This window comes from Somniosus microcephalus, unplaced genomic scaffold (genome assembly GCF_052327205.1).
Source record: "Somniosus microcephalus isolate GS21.2 unplaced genomic scaffold, FLI_Smic_1.0 unresolved_chr9, whole genome shotgun sequence".
Taxonomy (NCBI): Eukaryota; Metazoa; Chordata; class Chondrichthyes; order Squaliformes; family Somniosidae; genus Somniosus; species Somniosus microcephalus.
The window spans coordinates 30,447,866-30,466,023 of NW_028225187.1; the positions used below are offsets into that span (position 1 = coordinate 30,447,866).

General features: G+C 42.7%; 2 protein-coding genes across 5 annotated transcripts in view; one reads left to right on the forward strand and one right to left on the reverse strand.

The window, feature by feature from the left end:
* Window positions 1-11,545, reverse strand: part of LOC147084994 (Fc receptor-like protein 2) — a 37,069-nt gene extending 25,524 nt beyond the window's left edge. For 3 of the 4 annotated variants that reach the window (XR_015075882.1, XR_015075883.1, XM_085979699.1), the window contains exons 1-5: window positions 10,775-11,545; window positions 9,107-9,198; window positions 7,254-8,125; window positions 2,849-2,880; window positions 348-1,365 (exon numbers count right to left, since the gene is read on the reverse strand). The gene's annotated coding sequence lies outside the window, so the exon portion shown is untranslated. The other variant, XM_085979700.1, reaches the window with a different exon arrangement.
* The window catches only part of LOC147084992 (Fc receptor-like protein 3), a 405,119-nt gene that overhangs the window by 134,010 nt on the left and 252,951 nt on the right, over window positions 1-18,158 (forward strand). The window lies entirely within an intron of this gene.

Sequence of the window (18,158 nt, forward strand, 5' to 3'; positions counted from 1 at the left end):
ATGAAGGGGTTTGATAGGGTAGGCATAGAGAAGAGGAGTCCACTTATCGAAATTCCAGAAGTTTAGGTGGTGGAGGCTAACAACACAGATATCTTAAAGGGTAATCTAGATAAGTACATATGAGAGAAAGGAATTAAAGGAGATATTGATAGGATTAGACGAAAGAAGGTGAGAAGAGTCTCGTGTGCATCATAAACACAAGCACAGACCTGTTGGTCAGAATGGCCGGTTACTGTGCTTTAAATTCTGTGTCATTTTTAAAATCCCATCATATCATGTAGCAATACAAAACGCTATGTCTTATGCATTTGGCACTAATATATGGTGAGGTAGAGTTCAGACTTTACCGCCAGAATGTGGATGGAAGATTTGGCAAGAGGGATACCGGTAACGGAATGGCCTGATGTTTAAAGGCTGAAAGAAAGCAAAATTCGATGGGTTTTGCAAGTAACAAGCCATCCTCCCCGCCAGATGTATTATCCTGCGCTCTGCCCCTCGAATGCTAAACCCCAAGGTGATGAAGATTAAGCAGTAACCAGTTACTCTATACACAGTTTATTTGTGGCAGTCAGATAGATTGGAATTTGGGCGAGGATGGGAAATGTATGATATCAATCAAGGCTCCCATTGTACATCATGCCCGCTTTTCCTTTATTCAAAATAATGGAAAAGTAAATAGGCCGTGGGGTTATACAAGCGGTCAATTTGATAGCATTCATTTTACAACATTATTAAAGAAAAAATTGACCCTGGAAATTGCTACAGGTTTTCTCCCACCTTCGGCCATTTGCATAATTTCTCCAGAAGATCTACTGATCTCCCTCTGCAGTTACGGAAGCATTCAAGAACACTGGCAGAATATTAGAGCAAGAGCCCCAACACGCCCGTTAGTTAATTGCATTTTAACATGGATAAAATGGGTATACATTCTGATGTAATGGTCTTACAAACAGTATAGTCTTGCAGGTAGCACCACCAAAGCCAGAGGTAGGAGCCCTCTGCAAAATATAAGCTGCAGAGATATAAAGTCCTGTCAGAGTAAAACATACGTATAAATTGAATGGCTGGCGGGCACGAACTCTGTGCCTAGAAGGCCTTGCACAAGGAACAATGGCCTAACCTGCCTTCAGACTAAAGTCCCTGAGGGCAGGTAATTTGCGCAGAGCACAAGTTGATTGCCGTTGCCTCCATTCTGTTTTCTTTGTTGTTTCTATGCTTGTTAATCCTGCTTTGCTCTTATTTCCGTGGAAAGTTTTCGTAGACACAGCCTTCTTCCATTGGGCCTCCTTCCAAACTAGCTTCAGTGTTTGCACGGTTAACTATGGCGTATGTGACACAATAGTCGTTGGGACCATTCTTGTTAGCCTGGAATTAATGAACAGGAAGCTGAAATTGGTCTCAGGCGGTGGTGCACAGCTGGCGAGGTAGAATCAGTGGTTATTTCAGTGGAAGGGAAGTCGGGAGAGATGGATAATGGATGGCCAATTCAATATCGCCCGATTTTCAGTGTGTTCAAAACTACTGACAATTAACTGGTTGAGGTCACACAAAAATACACTTATGATTCCTCTCTGAATTTATTTTATAGCAAAAAAATTAAAGAAAATGGTTGGAATGAAACGAGCAATGAATAAACCAATGACTAAATTTAAACAAGGGATGATAATTTTTTATTCATTCACAGGATGTGGGCATCACTGGCAAGGCCCGCATTTATTGCTCCTCCCTAATTGCCTTGGAGAAGGTGGTGGTGAGCCGCCTTCTTGGAATGCTGCATCTGTGTGGTGAAGGTTATCCCACAGTGCTGTTAGACAGGGAGTTCCAGGAGTTTGACCCAGCGACGATGAAGGAATGGCAATGTACTTCCAAGTCAGGATGGTGTGTGACTTGGAGGGGAAGGTGTTACCATAGGGGTAACATCTTTTCATAATGGTTTGTTGCGATTGCGCCGCTTGCTCGGCCATTTCAGGGGCAGTTAACTGTCAACCACATTGGCAGTGGGTCTGGAGTCACATATAGGGTAGACCAGGTAAGGACAGCCAATTTCCTTCCTGGAGGACATTAGTTGGGTTTTACAACAACTTGAGAGTGTCGTGGTCACCTTTACTGTTATCCGCTTTTTATCCCAGATTTATTTATTTAACTGAGTTTACATTCCCCAGCTGCCGGTGGTGGGATTTGAATTCATTTCTTCGGATCATTAGTCGAAGCCTCTGGATTATTAGTCCAGTTATGTCACCACTAAGCTACTGCACCCATGATTGCAATGAACTTTCGGGGGAATGAATCTACAATTGTCTTTACCATTTTGTAAACAACTGGTAACTGAATTTTTAAAATAATCGTCGGGAATTAAATTACTATTCACTGGCTACTTGAGTGGGGTGGAGACAATATATTCAGTTTAGTGATGACCTTTGCAGACAGAATGATGTGGATATTAGAAATTGGGTCAAGGCTTAAAACTTGCAGTGATCGGAACCGCCGGATTCTACTTTTAATTCAAATCAATGCAAATTAAATGTGTGCGTTTTCTATTCTGCGTGAAAGATCCTGATTGCCTCTATTAAGCCCAAGAAGCAAGCAGAATATCTGCCCCAATGATAGAGAATAATAGACATCAGGTTTAAAATTGCTTTTGGGCAGTGTGGGACCATAACGGGTGACAGCGAATGTGCTGCTCGGTTCACAGTCCAAACGACTATCTTTTCAATAAGGGTGTGTGTATCAATCGGGCCATTGCTATAACTGATGGCTGACACTTTACTTTGCGAAGGTAAGTTTGAAATCTACCCGCATTGGTCGTGGTATTTATCAGCAGCATCTTTCCCCTATAAAGATAACTTACCTGTTTCCTTCCTGAGGCGCCACCATCATTACCTGTAAATAAAGGAGACGCATTATAAATGAAACAATCTGGGGAAGTTGATGAGCAGAATTAGATTAATCCAGCCTAATCCGGGGTCATTTTAATCTCACCTACCCTGCCGGTAAACTGAAGGGATCGGGACAATTTCTGGGTTTATCCCCAGTGGATTTTCTCTCCATTGTAGTAGGAGGGTAAAAATGGGTGCGATTGAGAACCGGCATTTCACCAGACCCTGTCCATTTTCGGCCAGGCTGAGTAAGGTAAAAATTACATGTGCTAATAACATCTACGTGATATTTCATAAGAAACATAAGCAATAGGAGCAAGAGTAGGCCATTCGGTCCCTCGAACCTGCACCACCATTCAATAAGATCATGTCTCATCTGATATTGCCCTCAACGCCACTTTCCCATCCGCTCCTCAAAACCCTTCGCTCCCCTGTAGCTCACATATCTGTCTATCTCCGCCTTGAATACAATCAATGACTCCGCCTCCACAGCTCACTGGGGTAGAGAATTCCAAAGATTCACGAACCTCAGAGAAGAAATTACTCCTCATCGCCATTTTAAATGGGTGATCCCTTATCCTGAGACTGTGCCCCCTACTTCTAGATTACCCCACGAGGGGAAACATCCTCCCTAAATCTACCCTGTCAGGCTCCCTCAGAATCTTATATGTTTCAATAGGATCACCTCTCATTCTTCTAAACTCCAATGTGTATGGGCCCATCCTGCTCAACGTTTCTTCAGAAGACAATCGCTTCATCTCAGGAATTAGCCTAGTGAACCCTCTCTGAACTATCTCCAATGCAGGTATATCCCGCCTGAAATAAGGAGACCAAAACTGCACGCAGTACTCCAGTTGTAGCAAGATTTCCCTACTTTAATGCTCCACCCCCTGGCAATAAAGGACAACATTCTATTTGCCTTCCTAATTACTTTCTGTACCTGAATGCTAACCTTTTGTGTTTCAAATACGAGGACACCCAGATCCCTCTGTATGGCAGGATTAAATAGTCTCCCTCCATTTAAATAATAATTTGTTGTTTTAATTTTCTTACCAAAGTTGCTAATCTCACATTTTCCCACATTAATCTTCATCTGCGATATTTTTGCCCACTTACTTAACATATCTATATTTGCAAACTAATTGTGTACTCCTCACAATTTGTTTCCCACCTATCTTTGTATCATCAGCAAATTTGGCCCGGTCATTACTATAGAGTGTAAATAGTTGAGGCCCCAGCAATGATTCTTGTGGCACCCCACTAGTTAAAGTTTGCCAACTGGAAAATGACCCATTTATCCCGGCTTTTTATTTTTCTGTTAGTTATCCTATCCACTATCCATGCTAATATATTACTCCCAACCCCATGAGCTCTTATCTTGTGCAGTAACCTTTTATGTGGCACCTTATCGAATGCCTTCTGGAAATTCAAATACACCACATCTAATGGTTCCCCTTTATCCACCCTGCTCGTTACATCCTCAAAGAACTCTGGTAAATTTGTCAAGCACAATTTCCCTTCCATAAAACCATGTTGACTCTGCTTGTTTGCATTAGGATTTTCTAAATGTCCTGCTATGACTTCCTTAATAATGGATTCCCGCATTTTCCCAATGACAGATGTTAGGCTAACTGGCCTATAGTTCCCTGCTTTTTGCCTCCCTCCTTTCTTTAATAGAAGTGCTACATTTGCGGTTCTCCAAGCCGCTGGGAGCTCGCCAGAATCCATGGAATTTTGGTCGATTACAAACAACGCATCCAGTATCTCTGGAGCCTCTTCCTTTAAGACCCTTGAAAGTAGGCCACCAAAGCCAGGGCAATTGTCAGTCTTTAGTCTCATTAATTTGCCTCGCAGTTTTTCTCTAGTGATAGTCATTGATTTAGAAAACATAGTGAATTGAAAATTAGTAGCAGGAGTAGGCCATTCGTCCCTTTGAGCCTGCTCGCCATTCAAGTGATCATGGCTGATTATCTATTTCAATATCATATTCGCGCTCTCTACTCATACCCCTTGATGCCTTTTGTGTCTGGAAATCTAGCTATCTCCTTCTAAAAATATATTCAGTTACTTGGCCTCGACAGCCATCTGTGGTAGAGAATTACATAGGTTCACCACCCTCTGAGTGAAGAAATTTCTCCTCATCTCAGTCCTAAATGTCCTACCCCGCATCCTGAGACTGTGACCCATCATTCTAGACCCCACCCGCCCAGCCAGGGAAACATCCTCCCTGCATCCCGTCTGTCTAGCACTGTCAGAATTTTATACGTTTCAATGAGATCCCCTCTCATTCTTCTAAACTCTAGTGAATACAGGCCTAGTCGACCAAATCTCTGCTCATCCGACAGTCCTGCTTTCCCAGGAATCAGACTGGTGAACATTCGCTGCACTCCCTCTGTGGCAAGTTTATCCTTTCTTAGGTGAGGAGACCAAAAATGCACAAGGTCTCACCAAGGCCACGTATAATGTAGTAAGGTTTCATTTTTCCTCTACTTAAGTCATCTTGCAATGGAGGCCAACATATAATTTGCCATCCTAACTGCTTGCTGCACCTCCATGTTTGCTTTCAGTGACTGGTGTACAGGGACGGCCAGGTCCTTCTGTAATTCAGCATTTCCCAATCTATCAACATTTAAATAATATTCAGACTTTCTGTTTTTTGTACCGAAATGGATAACCTCACATTTATCCACGTTATACTGCATCTGCCATGTATTTGCCCATTCACTCAACTTCTCCAAATCACCTTGAAGCCTCTTTGCATCCTCCTCACAACTCACAATCCCACCTGGTTTCGTGACGTCAGCAAACTTGGAAATATTACATTTGGTACCCTCACCTAAATTACTGATATATATTGTGAACATAGCCCTTGATTACCAATTATTATTGTGATGCTTTTAGTGTATTCAAAGTCTCTGCCATTTCCCTGTTTCCCATTATTAATTCCCCAGTCCCATCCTCTAAGTGACCAACGTTTACTTTAGCTATTCTCTTCCCATTTATATACATGTAGAAGCTCTTACTGTCTGTTTCTTTATATTTTGTGCTAATTTCCTTTCATAATCTATTTCTTCCTCTTTATTAGTTTTTTATTCATCCTGTGCCGAATTCCAAAAATCTCCCAATCCTCTGACCTACCACTAATTTTTGCAACATTATCTGCCTTTTCTTTCAATTTGATACCGTCTTTAACTTCTTTAGTTAGCCACAGATGTTCATCCTTCTCGTAGAGTCTGCCTTTGACGCTGGAATAAATCTTTGCTGAGAGTTACGAAAAATATCCTTAAATACCTGTCACTGATTTTCTACCGTCTTACTCATTAATCTATTTTCCCAGTCTACGTTAGCCAACTCTGCCTTCATACCTTTGTAACTGCCTTTATTTAAGTTTAGGACACTAGTTTCAGACCCAAGTTTCTCACCCTCAAACTGAATTAGAAATTCATCATGCTATGATCACTGTTCCCTAGAGAATCCTTTACCATGAGATCATGAATTAATCCTGCCTCATTACATATTGCCAGGTCTAAAATAGACTTCTCCCTGGTTGATTCCACAGCGTATTGTTCTAGCAAAACATCCTGAATCCATTCTATGAACTCGTCCTCAAGGCTAACCTTGTCAATTCGATTTGTTCAATCTATATAAAGATTAAAATTGCCCATGATTATCACAGTATATTTCTTACAAGCCAATATTATTTCAAGATTTATACTCTGTCCTACAGTGTAGGTACTTTTACGAGGCCTATAGATTGCTCCCTCTAGTGACTTATTTCACTTATTATTTCTTCTCTCCGTTTAAACTATATCTACATCTTGATTTCCTGAGGCAATATCATTTCTCGTCACTGCACTGATATCATCCTTTATTAAAAGAGCTACCCAACTCCTTTTGCTTTCTGCCTATTCTTCCGAAATGTCAAATACCCCTGAATATTCAGTTCCCAGCCTTGGTCACCTTGCAACCCCGTCTCTGTAATGGCTTTCAGATCACACACATTTATTTCTCTTCATGCCGCCAACTCATCTATCTTGTTACGAATGCTGTGTGCATTCAGATAAATAACTTTTATTTATTTTATACCATTTTTACCGACTCTGAATCTATGTGTAGTTGCACGTTTATGTTTGTATGCTCTATCTCCTCCTGTCACTCTCTAGTTATCATTAACCCTATCGCTACCTTGCACTATTACCTTCTACCTTCTCTTTGACTTTCGAAGTTCCCCTTCACCTGATTCCCAACCCCCACTATTTAGTTTACAGTCCATGTGCCTCATTCCCACTATACCAAGCACAGGAATATCCCAACATTATCTAGAACTGTAATTATCATCTCCCTTAGCAACAGCAGCGAACAATTCACAGAATTTACCACAGTCTCGTGACTTTCTGATAATGACCTCCGAATACACTAAATTGGCAGCATTTCCGGTAATATCTAAACAGAAACAAAAAGAGAAAACAAGTCAAAAACGAGGGATTAATATATAGATGATAGAGAGACGATAGATATATATAGAGAAATAGGGAGGAAGACACGGGGAGATAGATAGAAAGATATAGATATTTGGAAAATAGATATAAAGATAGATAGATACATAGATAGAAACATATTGATGGATAAATGGATAGCCATTTACAAAGGTAGACTGATTGATTGCTTGATATAAATTAATTGATAGCGATAATGAATTGAGACAACCGTATTAGTATCCATAATATGAATATAGTGCATGGGAATAGATCATGTCTTTTCCATCAGTTTAATAAGGATGATATATAACCATTAATTGAATAGCATTGATTTAAATGTCCAAGAATGGATGATGTTTGCCACCAAAAGTACACATTATTTGCCTTCAAATGTATCGATCGACTTATATTAAGCATTTGTTATCGTCATTGCAGTTTATGGCAACATTAATAGTCCGGCCAGTTATGATGTTATCAAAAAACCAGAACAGGGGAGTTTGTGTGCAGGTTCTAAGGATACTAATCCCGAGAGATGGAACTTACAAAGAGCCTATAGTGATTTTTTCTTTTACAAATACTGGTACTGTGGTGTCAGTCCTATAATGCATCAATCGATTCAGGCTCTTCCCAGATGACGTCTCACAAACTGAAGACAGACGCTACACTTACAGTAGTTAACAAGCCCTCTAGCAAAGTAACACAGCGATTCCTTACCTTCCATGGGCTTCGTGCCTTCTACTAAACTGTAGGTTACCTGATCAGAACTAGAAGCTGTAGAGAGAGAAAGAGGAAACTGCGATCAATGATAATCAAGGAAGCACTTAGATACCAGACCCATCCTACAATTCATGATTGGAAATTTACAGCTGTGTTCACTGGTTTTAAAAGCTAGCAACTATTTACCCTGATCAATACAAGCTGATCCAAAGTCCCGTGAGCAAAGTCATGAAGTGTCTTGGTCCCAAGCCATGGGGCTGGGCTGAGTCACTTGCTTGTAAACAGGGTGGCGGTGAGCAGCACATTCTCTCATTCTCTCCATTCCTTTCACCCAGATAGCGGTGAGAGGTCCAGTTCCATCATTCTTTGCTTGGAAATTTGATTTGTAGTGGTTGTGAGGAGACAGGTCCCAATGTCAATTGAGTACTCAAGATATTGCTCATTATGTCTGATTATCAGTTTCTGAGATTAACACATATGGACTAGCACCCAGATGCCTTCCTATCAATCCCGGCCGATTGGGACCCACTAACTTCAGAAAAAGAAGAATGAGAAGTAGAGGAAATAATTAATTCAAAAGGAAAAGGGAATAAGGGGTAGCTTTTTGTCTTGGCGTCGGAGCAGTTAGCATCATCTGCAAAGAGCGCAGACAGCTCAGTCTGCTGGGGCAACAGGCACATCCTTTACTGAACCACCTGCATTTCTTTCTATCAACATGGTTCAAATGGACCGTGCCAACGACCCCAAACTATTTCCCTTCGTATGCTCAACCCATGCGATGCTACCTGTCCAGGCAGTAAGTTATAAATCTAACTAGAGTATGCTGAATGCTTGCAGATGAAGATCTCCAATGTCCATGGTCGATTTCCACCATGTCCCGTCGCAATGTCGGCGGAATATTGGTGCAAGTCATGTGAAACGGCCGTCTCCCTAAAGTTTTCACTGAACTTCCACTGATGTGACAGTGGGTTACCAGCAGAACAAATGTTACCGTGAACAATCTACCATATTTTTCAAGTGTCAGTTCATGCTTACCAGTATTTGGGGCTGATCCCCCAACTGCATACTCGAAATTGCTCGCAGATGTTTCTTCACTCGGAGGTACAGATCTATTTTCAGTTGTCACCCTTTGCACGAAAATATTCTTAGATATTAAGGATTCATGCATCAACAACTCAAAGTTCACTTTCAACGAAATGTTACAGCATCATAGAAACATTCAGCAGTAGCTACAGAGAACATCGAACTCCGTGAAGGAGCAATCTTGCTTAGTCCCATATCCCTGGCTTTTGTCTGCAGCCCTGTAAGGTCCTCATCCTCAAAGATCCGTCCAATTAACTGCTAAAGTTATTGATGGAAATCGCTTCCACCAAATTTTCAGTTGGAGTGTTCTAGATACCGACAACTCTCTGAATGAAAAATAGTTCTCCACATCTCCCCTCAAGATCTTTTTACAATGATGTTAAATCTATGAACTCTAGTTATTGATCAAGAGGGAATATTGTTTCTCTATCTACTCTAACAAAACCTCTCGTCCTCTTGAAAATCACTATTGACTCACCCCTTAACCTTCTCTCTTCCACCTCCTAATTTTCCAACCACTCCTCGTAAATAAAGTCCCTCATCCCTGGTAATATCCTGTAAACATCCTCTGTATGCTTTCTTTGCCTCTTGCATGTTTCCTGAAGTGTGATTTTATTTGTATTTGGGATGTGGGCGTCGCTGACAACGCCAGCATATACTCCCCATCGCTAATTGCCCTTGAGAAGGTGGTGGTTAGCCGCCTTCTTGAACCGCTGCAGTCCGTGCGGTGAAGGTACTCCCACAGCGCTGTTAGGGAGGGATTTCCAGGATATTGGCCCAAGCGACGATTAAGGAGCGGCCGATATACTTCTAAGGCAGGATGGTGTTTGACTTGGAGGGGAACTCGGAGGTGGTGTTCTGATGCGCCTTGTCCTTCTAGGTGGAAGAGATAGCGGGTTTTGGAGGTGCTGTCGAAGCAGCCTTGGCAAGTTGCTGCCTAGAATTGTCCAGCTGAGGTCTAACTACTGATTTCAAAAGTTCTAGCATGTTCTCTTTGCTTTTATATTCTAAGCCGCTATTTAAAAAATACAAGTGTTCCCTATGCTGCTTTAACCAACTTAGCAACTTGTCCTGCCATATTTAAGAATTTGTTTATAAGCACATCAAGTCATCTCTGCTCATCCACCATTTTCAAAATCGAATCCTTTATTGTATATTGTCTTTCCAGATTAGTTCTCCAGAAGTACATCACTTCACAGTTCTCAGGGTTGAACTCCAACTGCCATGCTTCTGCCCATTTAACCATTCCTGTCTATGTTACCCTGAAGACTACAAGTATCCTCATCACTATCTACTACCTGGCCAAGTTATGTGTCATCTGCAAGTTTACAATGTTGCCCCCTACACCTTAATCTCGGTCGCTCATTGCAATTGCAAAGAGTTATGGACCCCAAACTGACCCTTGGGGAACAGAACTGCAAAACCACCTCCCAGTCTGAGAAACATCCATCCACCACCACACTCTGCATCCTGTCACCGAGCCAATTCCCTATCCATACCGCCACGTTCCCTTAATCCCATGAGTTTACATATTTTTTAACAAGCCTCGGTCGACTGCCTTCCGAAAGTCTATATATACACAACATTTACTACACTACCTTGATCAAAAGTTTCTGTTACCTCATCAAAGAATTCAATCGAGTTTGTCAGACACGATTTGCCTTCAACAAATCCATGTTGGATCTCCTTGATTAAACCATGATTTCCAAATAAAAGTTTATTTTTTCCGTAATAATGGTTTCAAATAACTATGTTAGGCTGACTGGCCTGTTGATAAACTAAAAAGCAAAAACAAAAATAAGGTAATATTTAGCTCTTAAAAATTGTAACTGTCTCCAGCGGAGCTATATCAGATACTACGGGGAGAAATTCGAATTGGGCGTGGAGGAATAACTGACTGAAGTGCCCCTACCGCCCATCAATGTCCATCCAATATTCAGTTCAATTCGGGGGTGTATAAATCGCACTGTAGCCTCCTGACATCCTCATCAGAGCCCACCCCTCCTCCTAGTTTAGTGTCGTCAGCGAATTTGGAAATATTGCATCCAATTCCCTGATCCAGATCATTTATATATATTGTGAACAGCTGGGGTCCCAGGACAGATCCTTGCGGCACCCCGCTGGTCACTGCCTGCCACTCCGAAAACGAGCCGTTTATTCCAACTCTCTGTTTTCTATCCGCCAGCCAGTTCTCTATCCACGTTAATACTTTGCCCCCAATCCCATGAGCCTTAATTTTGCATGATAATCTTTTGTGTGGAACCTTATCGAAGGCTTTCTGGAAGTCAAGGTACACCACATCCACTGGCTCTCCCCCATCTATTTTACCAGTTACTTCCTCAAAAAATTCCAGCAGATTAGTCAAACACGATTTACCCTTTGTAAATCCATGTTGACTCTGTCCGATCCTTTCCCCATTTGTCAAGTGCTCCGCTATTTTATCCTTAATAATGGACTCTAGCATTTTGCCCACAACCGATGTAAGGCTTACTGGTCTATAATTCCCTGCTTTCTCTCTACCCCCCTTTTTAAATATTGGGGTAACATTAGCTACCCTCCAATCCACGGGTACTGTTCCTGAGTCAATGGAGTTCCGGAAGATGATCCTTAGAGCATCTGCTATCTCCAGGGCCACCTCCTTAAGTACCCTAGGATGTAGTTTATCAGGCCCCGGGGATTTGTCGGCCTTCAGTCCCCTCAACTTACCCAACACCATATCCCTAGAGATACTAATTTCTGTCAGCTCCTCCCTCTCATTAGTCCCTATGTTTGCCGATATTCCTGGGAGGTTATTTGTGTCCTCCTTTGTGAATACAGAACCAAAGTATGAGTTTAATTGGTCTGCCATTTCCTTATTCTCCATTATATATTCTCCCGAATCGGACTGCAAGGGACCGACTTGGGATTTTACCAGTCTTTTCCTCCTGATATACCGATAAAAGCTTTTGCAGTCTGTCTTTATGTTTGCTGCAAGTTTACTTTCGTATTCTATTTTCCCCTTCCTGATTAATCCCTTTGTCCTCTTTTGCTGTATCCTGTACTGCCCCCAATCTTCCGGTCTGGTGCTTTTTTTTGCCAGTTGATATGCCCCATTTTTTGATTTTATGCTGTCCCTAATTTCCCTCGTTATCCACGGTTGAGCCACCTTTTTAGGTCTATTTTTATGCCAAACCGGTATAAACATGTTCTGGAATTCTTCCATTCTATCTTTGAATGCTTGCCGTTGTCTATCCACTGTCAATCCCCCCAGAAACACCACCCAATCAATCTTACCCAATTCCCGTCTCATACCCTCGTAATTCCCTTTATTTAAGTTCTGGACCTTAGTCTCTGATTCAATTCCCTCACTCTCCATCTCGACTGAGAGCTCGATCATATTATGATCGCTCTGACCCAAGGGGCCTCGTACAAGAAGATTGTTGATAAGTCCCTTCTCATTGCACAATACCCAGTCTAAAATGGCCTGATCTCGAGTCGGCTCCTCGACATATTGGTCCAGATAACCGTCCCGAAAACATTCCAGGAATTCCACCTCCTCAGAATTTTTACTAATTTGTGTAGTCCAATCAATATGTAAATTAAAGTCACCCATGATGACAGCTGTGCTCTTATCGCACGCTTCTCTAATTTCCCTTTTTATGCCTTCCCTCACCTCCATATTACTATTTGGAGGCCTATATATCACACCCACTAACGTTTTCCTCCCCTTGCTATTTCTCATTTCTACCCATACAGATTCCGTTTCATCCGAGTTAATATCCTTCCTTTCCATTGCATTAATCCCCTCCTTTACCAGCAATGCTACCCCACCTCCCCTACCTTTTTGCCGATCCTTCCTAAATATTGTATATCCCTGGATGTTAAGTTCCCAGCCTTGCCCACCCTGCAGCCACGTTTCTGTAATCCCAATCAAATCATACTTGTTTACCTCTATTTCCACAACTAATTCATCCACCTTGTTCCTAATGCTTCTAGCATTAAGATACAAAGCCTTCAGGCTTGCTTTTTTCACACACTCATTATGAATTAGTTTGGCCCTTTGTGTTTCTCTCCTTTGCTTATTGCTTCTCACCTTTCTACCATCTATTTCTGACTTCATATGACTTCCCTCTTTTCCACTACCTAGGTTCCCATCCCCCTGCCAAATTAGTTTAAATCCTCCCGAACCGCCCTAGAAAATATTACCCCGAGGACATCGGCTCCCTCACAGTTCAGGTGAGATTAGCCCACAACACCAGAACGCGCCCCTGATCCAGAATTTTAACTCAGCTCTCTGCCTAGATGATGCTTTGCGCCCAGGCCTTAAATACTGAAGTCTCCTTCGTCATTGTTGCAGCGCCTGCAAACTTTGCGACATTCATGCTAGAAGCTCAGCAACTGACAATGCCATTCTTTGGAAATCCACTCCCAAAACAGGATCGATAACTCCCACCTTGTCATCAGATTGCCTGCTCCATAGAAAATGCAAAGATAGCGTTATGATTGACCGGATCTAACGGAGTGGAAACGGAATTCCTGGGCATCAAAGGCTCACACTTTAGTGACCTCGGGCGTTTTTCCTCATCCTCTTCCACCTCTACTGAAATTGGACGGGGTGAAATTTCAAATTTCGATGGGGTGCAAAACCGGTGGTCGCAGATTGGCCTCCCGTTATAAACACAGGCAAATTTCAATTCCATTGTCTGCTGATCCGCTACTGCGCTCTCAAAGTTAAATTTTACCCCCGAGTATTCAACTATCAAAGATTTCCGGGACTAGTAAGTGCCAAGGCTTTGTCTGATTAAACACCCTGCTATTCCTGACCAGGTTCTGCTGGTTTCTCATTCAGCCAGACAGAAACAGAGCAAGTATCTTTACCTTGAAGCCATGGGGTAACATTTCCAATATGGAAACTTGCGCCAATTGTACACCACGCACGATTTTCCTGTCTGCTGAAGATGATGGGAAGCAAAAACGGGCGGGACAAATAATGGGAGGCAATTTCATAATCGCCCATTTCCACACTACTGAAGGAAGCTAATGTTACGAACTGAGAGTGGGCACTGGACTTCAAACTTTGCAGCTCCTACAAATGCGATTTTCAGCAAATGTAAGGATTGTATAAGAGCCACGTGGTGAGAAGAGTTGAAAAGATTGCATTCAAATTGATTTATACGCGATAAACTTGAGGGTTAACCCTTTACCAGACCGGATCCCTCCGGTATGGTTACTTAACTATAATGCCCTGAAGAATTCTTTAAATGAAAGATGAACAATAATTAAAGCTGGATGTCCATACCTGTTACCGAAATGTAAACCTCATCACTTTTCTTTTTCACACCAAAGTCGAAAGCATTTGCTACGCACTGGTAAGTCCCTGAGTCCTTCAACGAAGCTGCCTCAGTGAGAATATATTTGTAGTATGGGGTCAAGATCAGAGCTGTGCCATTTTTGTAAAATGAATATTTTAAGCAAATATTTGACGGTATATTTTCAATAAAACAGATGAATTTTAACTGGTCTCCCTCAAGTATTTCAACTGCAGGCTCAGACCTCAGTTTAGGTTTGGTGAAGAGTTCTGTGAAAACAGAATATGGATTGATAGGTAACAGTTCCTATCACTGTGTTAAACAAATAGCAGAGATTGATAATAAGAGCAAGCCAATACCGAGAAACATAGAAACATAGAAGATAGGAGCAGGAGTTGGCATTCGGCCCCACGAGCCTTCTCCGCCATTCAATGCGATCATGGCCGATCAACCAAATTCAGTACCTGGTCACTGCTTTATCCCCATACCCCTTGATCCCTTTAGCCTTAAGAAATATATACAACTCCTTCTTGAATATATTTAATGTATTGGCCTCTACTGCCTTCTGTGGCAGAGAATTCCACAGGTTCACCACTCTCTGGGTGAAGAAATTCCTCCTCATTGCTGTCCTAAATGGCTTACCCCTTATCCTTAGAATGTGACCCCTGGTTCTGGACTGCCCGACCATCGGGAACATTCTTCCTGCATCTAGTCTGTCCAGTCCCGTCAGAATTTTATAAGTTTCAATGAGATCCCCTCTCATTCTTCTAAACTCCAGCAAGGACAAGCCCAATCGACCCAATCTCTCCTCATACGTCATTCCTGCCATCCCAGGTATCAGCCTGGTGAATCTTCGCTGAACTCCTTCCATGGCGGGTTAGGTTGATTGGCTATGATAAATTGACCCTTAGTGTTAGGGGGATTAAATGGGGATATGTTTTGGTGTAGGGGTTACGGGGATTGGGTGGGATATGTGTCGGTGCAGGCTCGATGGGCCGAAATGGCCTCTATCTGCACTGTGGGGTTTCTGTGATCTGTGATCTGTGATCCTTCCTCAGATAAGCTGACCAAAACTGCACACAATACTCAAGGTGTGGTCTCACCACGGCCCTGTATAACTGCAGCAAGACATCCTTGTTCCTGTACTCAAACCATCTCGCTACGAAGGCCAACATGCCAATTCACTTCTTAACCACCTGCTGCACCTGCATGCTTACCTTCAGCGACTGGTGCACAAGGACACACAGGTCTCGTTGCACTTCCCCTTCTCCCAATCTATTGCGATTCAGATAATAATCTGCCTTCCTGTTTTTGCCACCAAAGTGGATAACCTCGCATTTATCCACGTTATATTGCATCTGCCACGCTTTTGCCCAATCACCCAATCTCTCCAAATCAGCCTGGAGTTTCTTGGCATCCTCCTCATAGCACACACGCCCAGCAAGCTTTGTGTCGTCTGCAAATTTGGAGAGATTACATCTCGAGAATAGCCACGATGGGCGCCTATACTTAATGGTAACAAGCAGCTGTATTGTGGATCGCTAGAGCAGGAAGCATTATTATGTTTTTATGGATTTCCTCTCGCTGCTTTGTTTGCGGAGAACTTAACCTGCTTAATTTATTCTGCTGAAACCGGAATTCCATACTGGGCAAGGCTTAATTATCAGCAGGAATATCCTCCCTTAGATCTTTTCTCTTTTAGCCATTCTCTGCTGCGTCTTCACCATCTAGTATGACCAGGGTGAGCTCCACCAATATCCACAGCTACATTGCTCTGTCCCTAGCCAGCACCCAGCTCAGCTGTCACCATCTGAAATTAAAAAGACTCCCGATTCTCCCGGCCAGGGTGATGGATCAGTGATGATATAACTCACCCGCTGCGATGATAAGGACATCCAACGGCATCATCGTACAGATTTTATTAGGAGCCTGTGATTAAGCTTATGCCAAACAGGTAAGTGGAAAGGGCAAAAGAGAGGGGAGAGGAGCACACTGCTTATTGTGTCCTTCCACACAGTCCATCAGCGGACCCGCCACTGAATTTTCAGGAGTACCTGTTGGTGCATTTTGTCAACTCATCATCGTGGTTGTTAGGGAGAGAGGCACCATCATATTTCGGTTTAGTGGTGGAATACTCCCCGTCAGCCTCTTGATGTAACAGGCTGGTAATGGGAAGCCGCCAAATTCTCCTCTGAGGTGGGGCGGGAGGAGAAAGAAAGCTGCCGGCGTTAGCACGGGAGGAGACCCACCCTGGGTTAATTATTGGCTAAAGTAGCACGGTGTTAGACAGCCATCATGGGCCAAGTTTTCCAACCCCCACGGGTGCATACGAGCTGTGTACTCACCCATAGGGGCCTTGCAGGTACCGATTTCAGGTATGCGCTTAAAACCGGCACCTGCGATCTGTCAAGAATTCTCTTGACAGATGATCCACTTGCCCAAGAAAAGAGCCTCTGTGGCTGGAGAGTTTGCACAACTTCCGGCAGCTGAAAGGCTGTAGAATTCGTCCGACTGGTAAAAGTAGGCATAAGAGTGATGAAAGTTAGAAATAACAAATTTGATCACTCACTTATAAGTTAGAAATACTCTTGAAACGGTAAATTATTTATAGCCCAGTAAAAATGTTTAATTTTTTTTCTATAAATTATGTTTAAAATATTTAATTAAATGGAATTTTAATTCATTTTAATTTTGTAATTTTAAATAGTTTATTTACTGTTTTAGTGTGTTTTTAAATGTGGTTCCCAATCATACTTTTGACAGTTCAGTCCCTACAGACCTGTCAAATGTATGAAGGGGGATTCCCTTCTTTGATTTGTTCGCCTTTCTCACGTGATCCCAGGAGCGCTTGCAAACCGTATGTGCCCCTGGGATACCTGGGCCTCTGCGCATTTCCAACAGGAGAGGCCCAGGATCGGAAGCCTCGGGCTCTCCAAACCAGCAGGTAAGTTCGTAGATTTGTTTCCGATTGGAGGCATCTACCGGCAGGAAACCGCCGAACGGAAATTCAAGGCCTCTATGACCTAACACGAACAAATTCTTCCGAGCTCACACAGCTATGCATAAATGTGGACAGATTCAGAACCTCTCGGACCTGTAATATGGATAAATATCCAAGAGCGATATCGCCAATTGAAATATTGCCGACGTACCTTGAACGGATAAATGGCAGATGCACTATAATGTGGACAAGTGCGAAGTTATCCACCTTGGGTGCAGGAACGGGAGGGCAAATTATTATTTAAATGGCAATAGATTGGGAGAGGGGGAAGTACAGAGAGACCTGGGTGTTCTTGTACACCAGTCACTGAAGGCGAGCATGCAGGTGCAACAGGCGGTCAAGAAGGCAAACGGTATGCTGGCCTTCATAGCAAAAGGGTTAGAATACAGGAACAGGGATACCTTGCTGCAGCTGTACAGGGCACTGGTGAGACCACACCTCGAGTACTGTGTACAGTTTTGGTCGCCTCATCTGAGGAAGGATGTTCTTGCCATGGAGGGGGTGCAGCGGCGATTCACCAGGCTGATACCAGGAATGGCGGGAATGACCTATGAGGAGAGACTATGTAGTTTAGGGATGTACACACTGGAGTTTAGAAGATTGAGAGGGGACCTCATAGAAGTGTATAAAATTCTGACAGGTCTAGACAGACTGGATGCAGAAGGAATGTTTCCCTTGGCGGGTGAGAACAGAACTAGAGGACATAATTTAAGGA